At 40.7% G+C, this 11,931-nt stretch overlaps 1 pseudogene across 1 annotated transcript; it reads left to right on the top strand.

The window, feature by feature from the left end:
• Positions 1–2,029: 2,029 nt before the first annotated feature.
• LOC144318291 (developmentally-regulated GTP-binding protein 1 pseudogene) lies at positions 2,030–11,699 on the top strand (annotated as a pseudogene). Its single transcript, XR_013384139.1, has 3 exons — positions 2,030–2,162; positions 4,300–4,451; positions 8,514–11,699. The product of XR_013384139.1 is annotated as a developmentally-regulated GTP-binding protein 1 pseudogene (transcript).
• The last annotated feature ends 232 nt before the right edge of the window (positions 11,700–11,931 follow it).

The raw sequence follows: 11,931 nt of genomic DNA, 5'->3' as shown, positions 1-11,931 counted from the left end.
GCTTTCTTTAGCTTTCTCATCCCTCTGCTTCTTTTTCTTTGGTTGGAATTCCTATAATTCCCATATTAGGCTTTTCATAGATCTTTCCTCAAAGTCAGTTCTCTTATCCATCACGATTTCTATCTCTTTGGAAGTTGGCTCTGTGTCTTGATAAATTTAATCTTTCAGACCAATACACAGCTCTTGACTGGGATAATGTTCTTCCTTCATCTACTGAAAGTTTTTATTTATAAGCCATGTTTTAGTTTCAGATAGTCTGTTTTGTGCTCTCCTTATATATTTAGAATGTTCTTTTCGTTGTTTTATTCCTGTTATCCTTTATCTTCTCCAGCAACTATATTTCAATGGCAGTTCATTCCAAGAGTCATGCTCAGTCTTTTTCTCTCTACCTGGGCTCTTGGTGTGCCTTATTTTCCCGGTCTGCGTATTAGGCCTCAGATGCAGCTGCTGGGGCACATTACATGGCCAAAGGTCTGAAAATAGAAAAAGATACACTGGCCTCTGCTTTTTTGAGTGCAGTAGGTAGGCAGTCAATCTCCATTGATCGTCTCTGCAACCAATTTCCTCCCATTTGCTCATTCTTTGAAATAGAGAATATTCAGCCCATCTGTTCAGCTATTCCTCAACTCCTTGAGATCCATAGTGAAACTATGGAACCTGGTATCAATTCTCCCCTGAGTCTGACCCAGAGGGAAGATATTTCTGCACCAGCTATCCCCAATAACTGCATGCCTACCCTCAGAGCATTCTTCTGGAAAGCCCTCAACCACCGAGCTCAGAAATAGAGACTGGAGTTGAGAATAGAGTTGGAATAAGGCTATATTGAAACCACCATCTTCCCAGAGTCCCCTCTGTGTGTGTCAGGGAGTATATGTTTTATGTTTGTGGGTATGTGTTTTAACTAGCATTTATTGCATACTTACTAGGTATTGTGGGTCAAATAGTATTCTTCCAAAATTCATGTCTACCTGGAACCTGTGAATGTGACTTTATTTGGAAATAGGATCTTTGCAGATGTAATTAGTTAAATTTAGGTGAGGTCATACTGGATTAAAGTGAAACCTAAATGCATCTACTGGTATCTTTATCAGAAGACCAGGTGAAGATGCAGAGAGACACATGAGGAAAACAACATATAATGACAGAGATAGGGATTGAAGTGATGAGCCTACAAGCCAAGCAACACCAAGGATTACCAGCAATCACCAGGTGCTAAGAGGCAAGGAATAATTCAGAGGGAGCATAGCCATGCCAACACATTAATTTATGATTTCTAGCCTCTAGAACTGTGATAGAATAAATTTCTGTTGTTTTAAGCCAGGTGGTTTGTGGTAATTTGTTACAGTAACCGTAGGCAACTAAAACTCTAGGTTTCAGGTGCAATGTGAAGAACTTTAACCTCACGGTCTCATTTAATTCTCATTTCAGTCCTATGAAGTAATGCTATTATTAATATTCCCATTATATTGACTAGGAAACCAAGGCATCAAGAATTTAAACCTCTTTCCCATAATCAAACCATCAAAGTTGTGGAACCTAGACTCAAACCGAAGCAGGCTAGTTCTTAATCACTGCTCTCTATAATCTCCCATCACCTTAGGAATTTAAACATCCTTCATATGGTTGTTACTACAGGCAAAAATATACGAAATATAGCTTGTTTTCCAGTTGGGAGGATCTGGCTCCATGGCATGAGAGAATCTGCAGTGGGCACCTTTCCACACCAGGGGGAAGAAAGCCCAGTGCGCGTGATCAGGAAAGTGACTCAGCGGCCCCTTCCTTCATCCAGTGTGAGACAGTGACAAGGGGAGCTACTAGCATCTGATCATGCTCAGGATCTGACCACTGCGTGCTAGAAACATTTCTTCTGATATGTGTTTTCATTGTTTCTACTACATTAAAAGGTTTCTCTTTTCTCCCCCGCTCTGCCCCACCATGATGTAGTAGTTACTTGGCAAAGCTAGAAAAACTAAACTGTGTGGCAATTGTGTGTCACAATTGCTGAGATAATGCAGTTTCTCTGGGCTACCCATGTGACAACAATGCACCCTCACAGATTGGTACTTTCTTTTCTGCTCCCATAATGCCCCGTGCCTTTTGCTACTACTGCATCATCTTCACTGTGTATTACTTTTCTGTTTATCTGTGTCCCTGATAAGAAGGTAAGTTCCTTGGTGGGGGTCAAGATGATGTTTACTCATGACTATCCCCAGCACATGCACAAATGGCTAGTAGTGGTATATTATCTTATACTCTTTCGTAATTGCTTCTTTAGAAGATGGTTCCTTTCCTCAGGTACTTTATACCTTGAATGGAGAATTTTGATTTAGTTGGGCTCATGTAAAGTAAGGGGCATGGGTTGCCTGAGAGGGCAGAGGAAGGCATTCTGAATGGAGACAACAACACTGCCACATTGTACAGAGACAGAATGAGGAGAGCACTAGTAGGAATCACGTAAGGAGGGCGCGTGGATGGCTCAGTCAAGTTAGGCATCTGCCTTCAGCTCAGGTCATGATCCCAAGGTCCTGGGATCGAGTCCCAATTTGGGAATCCCTGCTCAGCAGGGAGCCTGCTCTTCCCCTCTGCTCCCTCTGCTTGTGCACTCTCTTTCAGTCAAATAAATAAATAAAATCTTTTTTTTTAAGTAATCAGATAAGGGAGATTAGCACAGTGATTAGTGTGGCTGGAATTAGAGCCCACATTAGAGAGAAGATGAGAAAACAGCAAGGTTGCCCTTAATATCTAGGAAAGCAGAGAGAGCCTATTCTCTACATGTTCTGATTTCAGCAACTTCAGCAAGGTCCCTCTGTTTATAGTAAATGCCTCCTCAATCGCATTGATGCTTAAAATTAAAGCTTTTTAAGTTATGAAGCTTGTTAAATTCTAAAGAGGATGGGCAAAAAGAGCACAATAATTCTTACAAATCCTTGTATCTTAATGGCTGTGAGTTTATCACATCCTTTGCTGAGAACACAAAATGTGGAGATGAAAGAACATGAGGATTTTGGATGGAAGACAGGAGGCCCCATGGCAGAAGAAAAAGAAGAAGAAAATATACAACTAATTTCAATTTTGCTTGGAGTTTTGCCCTAGAAATGAGGTGAAGGGTCTGGGGGGACAAAGTCTTCAAAAACCATTTATTCCCTAGAAGGCTATATTTTATTTACACATTGCAAAATCTGGTTTATTACTTCATTAGAGCTCCCTTTACCATCATTCCCCACACCCTAGGAAAAGAAAGAGGCAAATTCCCCAGTGCCTGAGTCACTGAAAGTGAATAAGTATTTTATTTTTATCCCATAGAATAAAGCAAGGAAGTACATTTAAGTGATTTCTACTTTTCCCCAGCTGCTTTGATCTTACATTAGATTTGCTAGGAGGCCTTTTAGAAAAAGGCACTTCAAGGACAAACAAGTTCAAATCTGATTATTATTTCTTTTGACAATACTTATTAAAAACTGGAAAGACAGAGATGTTGTCAATTTCTCATTTTGGTTGACCTTGCCATTTTCTAATGACATCAGCAGGAATAAGGTATATTTCTGCCAAAGGTAATGTTATTTTTTGCAAGAGGATATGTTGGAGAAATTAACTATCTAGTGACTCACAATTTTTTATCTTTATATCACAAAACCAAGGAAAAGAATAGAGAAAAATATTGGTCAAATATATCTTCACTTAACGTACATTCTGGCACTTTTACAACCAAGTATTCTGAGGACAAAGGTTTGTTCATATTATAATCCGTTTAATACTACTACTACTACTACTACCACCAATACTAATACTGTTAGTTATATATAATGAATCTACATGCTAATCACAGTGATAAGTGCTTTTATATTCATTTTTTTAAATTTAATTCTCACAAAAACCAAGGTCTGTCTAAATTTCAAATCTTGTCCTCTTTTTTAAATACCTTCCTTAGGCCAGTCAGACCTCAGTAAATGATATAATGAAATTGAGAAAGAATGGGTCTGAATCTCTGCCATTGATCAGTTGTGTGCGACAAGGAAGTTACCTCACCTCTCTCTTTTGCCTCATCTAAATAGCAGGATAGACATGGAAACTACTACTACATAAGTGTGATGGTTAATTTTATATGTCAACTTGACTGGACCACTGGTGCTCAGATATTTGGTCAAACATTATTGTGGGTGTGTCTGTGATGTTGTTTTTGGAAGAGGTCAACCTTCTAATCAGTAGACTGAGTAAAGCAGATGGCCCACCCTAACATGATGGGCTTTGTCCAACCAGTTGAAAGCCTGAATAGAACAAAAAATCTTGACCTTCTCCCAGGTAGGAAAGAACTCCTCCTGCCAGACTGCCTTTGAACTAGGATATCAGCTTCTTTCCTGCCTTCAGATTCATACCAACACATCAGTTTTCCTGGGTTGACAGCCTGCCAACTCACTCTGCAGATATTGGGACTTGTCAGCCTCCATAATCATGTAAGTTAATTCCTTATGTGTATAAGGTTGGTTATGTTATTGGTTCTGTTTCTCTGGAGAGCCCTAATACAAGAGGGTAGTAAGATCTAAATGTGGCAATGAAATAAAGTATTTAACTAAGTATAGTGCCCAGCACATAGTAGCACAAACCACTGTGCAACTGCCTCTCTCATAACAGTCATACTACATAAATTGGTTCAGCCTCTTTATAAAGAGAAAATACTCCAGGATCCATTCTCCCAGACTCAAAACATAGAATGAATATGATAGCATTGATCATCTTTGTTTATCATTCATTTCATGTGCCTTTGTTGGTTATTTGTTTTAAAGAAACTATAGATTAGCTAATTTTAAGCTCTATCTTGGGTTAATTTTTAAATCAATGCTGTCAAAGTTGGCTTATTACAGTGTTGGGAATTTAGCAGCCAACTACTTCTTTTTCTTGACTTTGCTCATATACAGATATTTTAGGCCCTTTATCTTTTAAAGCTGAATTATTTTGAAAGAGAGAGAGTCTTTGAGACAAATAGCAGTTCAATAAATAAACTATTCAATCATACAGTGATACTAAGCTATATCATATGATGACAGGATAATTACTGTCTATAAAATATTATTGGGAGGGGGATCCCTGGGTGGCTCAGCAATTTAGTGCCTGCCTTCAGCCCAGGGCATGATCCTGGAGTCCCGGGATCAAGTCCTGCATCAGGCTCCCTGCATGGAGTCTGCTTCTCCCTCTGCCTGTGTCTCCTCCTCTCTCTGTGTCTCTCATGAATAAATAAAATCTTTTAAAAAATAAAATAAAAATAAAACATTATTGGGAAAGGTATGCAATCAGAGCACACAGACAGAACATGATATAAGTAGTTTTAACTGACCTGTTCCCAAACTGAATCTTCCAAGAAAAAACAGAATAGTAGATAGAGGGGTCCTCACAAGAGCAATGAACAATTCGGGCATGGTTAAGTTTACTTCAGAAACTCAGTTCAGTTCACTTTGTATTCCACACTTATTTTGTGCCAGGCACTGTGCTTGGCATGGGACATATAAAGAAGAGATATGCCTTCCACCCTCAAGGAGATCACTATCTAAGCTCCATTCAATGTGGAATCTAGAGTGTAATGAAGATACGCAGAAGTAGTCTGCTCAGCTTGGAATATAAGGAAAACATGGGAAACAACATGGTCATGGTGGTAGAAAAGGAGAAGAGAAAGAAAGAGGGGTCTTAGGGAGAAGAAAAACACTGAAAAAAATTGCCTATTGATAAAAACAACATGATGTGTGGTAAGCAAATAGATGCTTCTTATGACTCAAAGAGAGTACAGGTGGAGGAACGGTACAGATACAGTAGATGGTGCTTAGAGTAGGGAAGTTCTTCAGTGTCATGCCCAGGAATTTAGATCAGTCACATAACTCACTCATATTAATCCCATATGATGGTATAAAATATTCTGATTAATACCTCATTGCCAAGAACACGATGCCTCCTTCACCTTTCAAGTTCACTAGTCTGTTAGTGCTAGACTACCCAGCACGTGATTTACTATATTGAGTCTTCTGGCAGAAACTATTAGATATTAATACCTCCTTTATCATATGTATAAATAGAGCTAGAAATGGAGAGAGGGAGAAAATAGAGTTGGGGAAGGAATTACAGTTATATACTTGGTCTGTTCTCCATTTTACCTTTTTCCTAAGGATGAAGAAGGGTGTGGAAAAGGTGATATTCCATCTACTTCTCTCTTTCACCCTGAAAAAAGCTGGAAATCCCAGAAGAACCATCAGTCAGGGTGTGAGGATCACTCAGGGTCATTAGGAAAGGGCCTGTTTCCTGCCTGGAGTAGCTGAGCACTGGCTTGTTATAGAGCTGATGCAAAGCATTCAGCATATTCTGTGGCTCCAAAAAGGAGAAACAGAGGTTTCCTGGCTCTTTTGTGCTAAGGATTTGGAGATGAGTTAAGAGAAATATCATTCTGGGGGCACCTGGGTGGCTCAGTGGTTGAGCATCTGCTTTCTTTCAGCTCAGGTCTTTCTATTTCCTTTCCCTTTTCTCATCTAGTGACTTGGGTTTCTGAATTGCAACCAGGCGTCATGATTAAATGGAAATAGCTATGTGGAAATGGGATGTTGCAAATGACAGACCCTCAGTGTAGGATTGGCTCAGTCAAGGAGTGCTGTGGGCTGCAGGGTCCCCCCTCGACCCCAGCTTGAAAGTAGATATTCTCTACAATGCAGTAGGAAGGCTGCTGTTTAAACTTTCTGGTTAAACTGTGACCTATTGTATCTCAGGATCTCAAACATGCCACCTGAGGCTTGTTTTGGCCATTGCCACTAGCTAGTAGACATTTGGAGCTGGGGTTTCTTCTGTAGGTCAGGGCAGATACCACTCAAAACAGCCCCTGGAGGGATGCCTGCATGGCTCAGTGGTTGAGCATCTGCCTTCAGCTCAGGGTGTGATCCCAGAAGCCCAGGACCGAGTCCCACATCAGGTTTCCCACAGGGAGCCTGCTTCTCCTTCTGCCTGTGTCTCTGCCCCTCTCCCCTAAAAAAGGGGGGGATTTTTAAAATTTATTATAGTGGCAACAAATTTGGAGTATTTTTCTATTCTATAAATGTATTTGGCATTATGCTTTTACATGGTACTTATTTTAATAATTCTGTTTCATTGGGAAATGCAGTGGACCATTTCTGAGGTGACAGGAATGAATGAAGGATTTCATTGAGGAATGAAATCTCAGCCTAGGGCATATGGTGGCCTTGGGATAAACTTCATCTACAAGTTAATCCATCTCAGAAACCTGTAGGGGCAACATTGAGAGACATTCATAAAGGAACTTGGGGCCCAGACTCCCCTTATATTAGCTCTCAATTGTTGTTGCTAAAGAAGTCCCACAAAGGAATGAATGGGGCTTGCCTAAATGTGCTGCTAATCTTTCCCCCATGAGAGCCATGGCCACACTCTAGATTGACCACAAGTGTGTTAAGTCAACTAGATTAATAGGATAAAAAAAATGAAAAAATAAGGAAATGTTAATCTTACCCCCCAACCTTCTGCCCAAGTTCTTACACTACGAAAGAAGAGAGATCTGCTGCCATGATCTGGTCAGTTTTAAGGGCATTATATTGGCCGGCCACTATACTACTGGGTAGCCACTTTGCTAATTAAATATTATATGATATATACGTTGGGTCTTTTCTATCAGAGGCCTGGAATAATAAGAAAACTATGGCTGCCCTAAGAATCCCCCATCATCTTTCTCTTTTTCCATATTTTCTCTTTAACACAGTAGCAACCGTGGAGCTATTACCCTATTTGGAAAAAGCTGAGGCAAGCAACTCTAGGTATTAAAGGAAATCTTTGTCTGTCTGCTCTCCCTGCTTCCCTTTCTCTTCTCTTATGGGTGCTCCTTCCACTTTTTTTCTCCCTGAAGTAGTTTTAGAGTGGAATTAAATCTAAGAGCTTTTTGGTCTGCTTTTATATTATGTAATTCAGACCCATCTAGCTTCAGTTAAAATTTTTTCCCCTATATATGAGGTTTGGGGTCAAACTCCATCTTTGCCTTTTTTCATCTTCACTTCTTTTTTTGTTTTTAAGGATTTTATTATTCATGAGAGACACACAGAGAGAGGCAGAGACACAGGCAGAGGGAAAAGCAGGCTCCACACAGGAAGCCTGATGAGGGACTCAATCCCGGGACTCCAGGATCACACCCTAAGCCAAAGACAGACACTTAACTGCTGAGCCACCCAGGCATCCCTTCATCTTCATTTCTCTCTCTCTCTCTCTCTCTCTCTCTCTCTCTGTGTGTGTGTGTGTGTGTGTGTGTACATTCCCTTGGGGATCATTTTGCAAGAGTCACTGGTCAAGAGCAGAATTCAGATTATGGTGGTTTTTGTCTACAAATTCTTTGACTCTTCCTTTCAAAGGGTGGAGCCTAATTCACCTCCCTTTGATTGTCTACGGTGAATTGTTTGTAATGTATAGAATGTGGCAGAAGTAAAAGATTGTGATTTCTGACACTGAATCATAAAGGCATTGTCACTTCCACCTTGCTTTCCTAGATTGCCCACCCTGGGATGAGATTGGATGTCATGTCATGAGGACAGTCATGCAGTTTGTGAACAGGCTCACACTGTAAGGAGTGGAAGCCTCCAACAAAGCAACCGGCATCAAGTCACCGGCCCCATGAATGAGCCACTTAGAAACATATTCTGCAGCCCCAGTCGAGCCTTCATGTGAACATAGCTCTGGTCAACATCTTGCCAGCAGCCTCCTGAGAAACCCTGAGCCAGAACTGCCTAGTTAAGCCACTGCTGAGTTCCTGACCTGCAGAAATTTAAAAATAATAAATGCTTATTTTTGTCTACAACTAGTACATATTGGGCAATTTGTTATATAGCAATAGATAACTAACAGTGATTTCAGTACTAGAAGTGATATGATACTGTAATAAAAACCTAAAATGTGGAAGAAATTTTGGAACCAAGAATCAGGAAGAAGTTGAATGGCCTTTGAAGACAGGATTAGCAGAATCTCAATGGCCTTTGAGGAGGTTACTAGTAAGGGCTCAAAGGAAAGTAAGAAACATGTTATTGGAGGCTAGAGGACAGGGAATCCTTGTTATGTGGTGGCAGAAAGTTTACCAGACACTGTTACATGCAGTTACATGGAAAGTAGAAAATGTGCCAATGAACTGGATTATCTAGCTAAGACTAGATATCTCCAGAAGTAGTTTTGAGGGGGCCACCTGTTCTTTTTTCTGATTGATTATAACCAAATATGAGAGAAGAGAAGTAAACTCAGAAAAGGACTGTTAAACACAAAGGAACCAGGCAGGACTTGCTGGTTTTGAAAATTCCCAACCTCTCCAGATGGTGAACTATACTAAAATTAAAAAAATGTCCCTAGTTATACAGCAAACCCAGGACACTCAGAAAAATTGGTAAAGAAAAACTGGTAAAGCTGAGGGAATGGATATAAAAGCCTTTTACTGAACCTCAAAAAGAAGTCGGGAGTTGCTTCAGAGAACCTTATAGTTAGCAAATGAGGCTTCTAAGAAGCTTGAGATCTGTTCTCTCAGCAGTCTCAGCAGAAGCCTAAGTAAAAATGGGCATATCTCAAACATTCAGAGGCATGACTTTTGTCAAAAGGATGAACCCTCAACAAGAATCACAGGAGACCCACAAATTTTACAGAGAATTATATGGCAGGAAATACCACCAGCATGGACTAAAAGGAACAACATAGTACAAAATCAAAAGAGATCTTTGGGTTCCCAAACTTCTTGCAGGAAACAGGCTTATAAGACTACTCAACTACAAGTGTGGGCTACCTTTCACGGAAAGGGAAGATGACTCTGAAGGTGAAACCAAGAGACCAGAATGCAGGCCAAGAGGTGTGGAGAATGATTCTTAGGCCTTGATTCCCAAGGGAATACCAACTAGTGCTATTCTATAAAATGGAATTTCTATGGACCTGTGGCTCCTTATAAACCTCCTGTTTTCCCTCTTTCTGAACGAGAGTATTTATAGCACTTATTCTATGCCTGCCCCATCACTGTGTGTTCAGCATTTGTGGGGCAAATAACTTGTTTCTTTGGTTCATAGGTCTTCAGGTCAAGAACAACAATATTTGAGGAATAACACCAGAGGAGCCTCATCTCTACCTAGGTATAATATAGATGGTGAGATCCTAGACTTTAAGCTGATGCTGTAAATTATGAGTCTTTGTGGAGAAGATCTGGGAGCAAATGAGTATATGTTGCAGCTAAAAAGAATGTAACCGATTTTTGGCTGGAGGGCAGAGTACAGTGGTTTAAAAACATTCCTACAATCTGGGCAGAGGCCACTATGCTCCCCCCACGTCTCAGTGACTCGCCACCATGGGCAGCACCTTAGCCAAGATCACAGAGACTGAACCCAAGATGGCTCAGACTCAAAAGAACAAGGCCACAGCACATCACCCAGAGCTGTTCAAGGCTCACTTTGCTAAGCTACATAGAGAACTCATTACCCCAAAAGGTGGTGGTGGTGGTAGGCCAGGAGAAGGTTTTGATGTGACCAAGACAGGTGATGATTGAATTGGGTTTGTGAGTTTTCCATCAGTGGGGAAGTCAACACTGCTTAATAACCTGGCAGGGGTATATTCTGAGGTGGCAGCCTATGAGTTCACTAATCTGACCACTGTGCCTGGTGTCATCAGATACAAAGATGCCAAGATCCAGCTCTTGGGTCTTCCAGGTATCACTGAGGGTGTCAAAGATGGGAAAGGTAGAGACCATCAAATCATTGCAGAGGCCTGAACATGTGACTTGATCCTGATTGTTCTGGATGTCCTGAAACCATTGGGATGTAAAAACGTGAGTGAAAATGATCTAGAAGTCTTTGGCATTCGCTTGAACAGCAAACCCCGCACCATTGGCTTTAAGAAGAACAAGGAAAAATGAGGCATCAATCTTACAGCCACTTGCCTCAGAGTGCACTGGATGCTGAGACCATTAAAAGCATTCTGGTTGAATACAAAATTCACAAAGCTGATGTGACTTTGTGTAGTGATGCCACAGCAGACGACCTCATCAACATGATAGAAAGAAATAGAGTTTATAACCCCTGAATCTATGTGTTGAATAAGATTGATCGGATTTCCATTAAGGAATTGGATATCATGTATAAGGTACCTTACTGTGTACCCATTTCTACCCATCACCACTGGAATTTTGATGACCTATTGGAAAAGATCTGGAACTATCTGAAACTAGTGAAGCCAAGCACTCTACTCCAAACCCCTTCCGTCTCTGGCAGCCAGGATTCAGGGGAAGGAGATGGAGGCACTCAAATTGGAACTTAACCTGGTGTCACCTTATAAAATTCAACTGCATAAAGGACCTAGTATGCCAGCCAGCTGTGTGCAATAAATAAATAAAAATATGTCTGCAACTATTCAATACTTCTCTCTTCAACATGTGGAGCCTGATTCCCCTCCCTGGACATGTGGGTTGGACTTAGTGACTTACTCAATGTGGGGCTCAAACTCATGACCCTGAGATCAAGAGTCACCTGCTCCCCTGACTGAGCCAGCCATGCACCCCTAGTGACTCACTTCTAATCGATAGTATATGGAAGAGATAAAGTGGACTTCCACTACCTACCCTAATTTGTTACACAGCAATAGATAAATCCCCTTCCAAAGTAGTGTCATAATATTATTCCTAAATATTTTCTAAATAATAATCAGAATCTTCTGTTGAAGCAGGAGAGTGAGATTCTTGTGGACAAAGGAGAGTGAGTAAAGCAATGGAATTTTTATTAAGTGAGGTTATAGAGAAAGCTCTCAGGACTGAGAGGGGTCCGGACAAGGTTGCTTCTGGGGCTTGTAGGGTTGCTTTTATTGAAAGCCAACCAGGAAATCTAAATCCTTTTAACATCTTGAGTAAAGACTAATGATAACATCTTTAATGGCCCATTTCCCTCTTAGGGTTTG

Source organism: Canis aureus, chromosome 8, assembly GCF_053574225.1.
Source record: "Canis aureus isolate CA01 chromosome 8, VMU_Caureus_v.1.0, whole genome shotgun sequence".
Lineage (NCBI taxonomy): Eukaryota > Metazoa > Chordata > Mammalia > Carnivora > Canidae > Canis > Canis aureus.
This window is presented reverse-complemented; position numbering and strand designations above follow the sequence as displayed.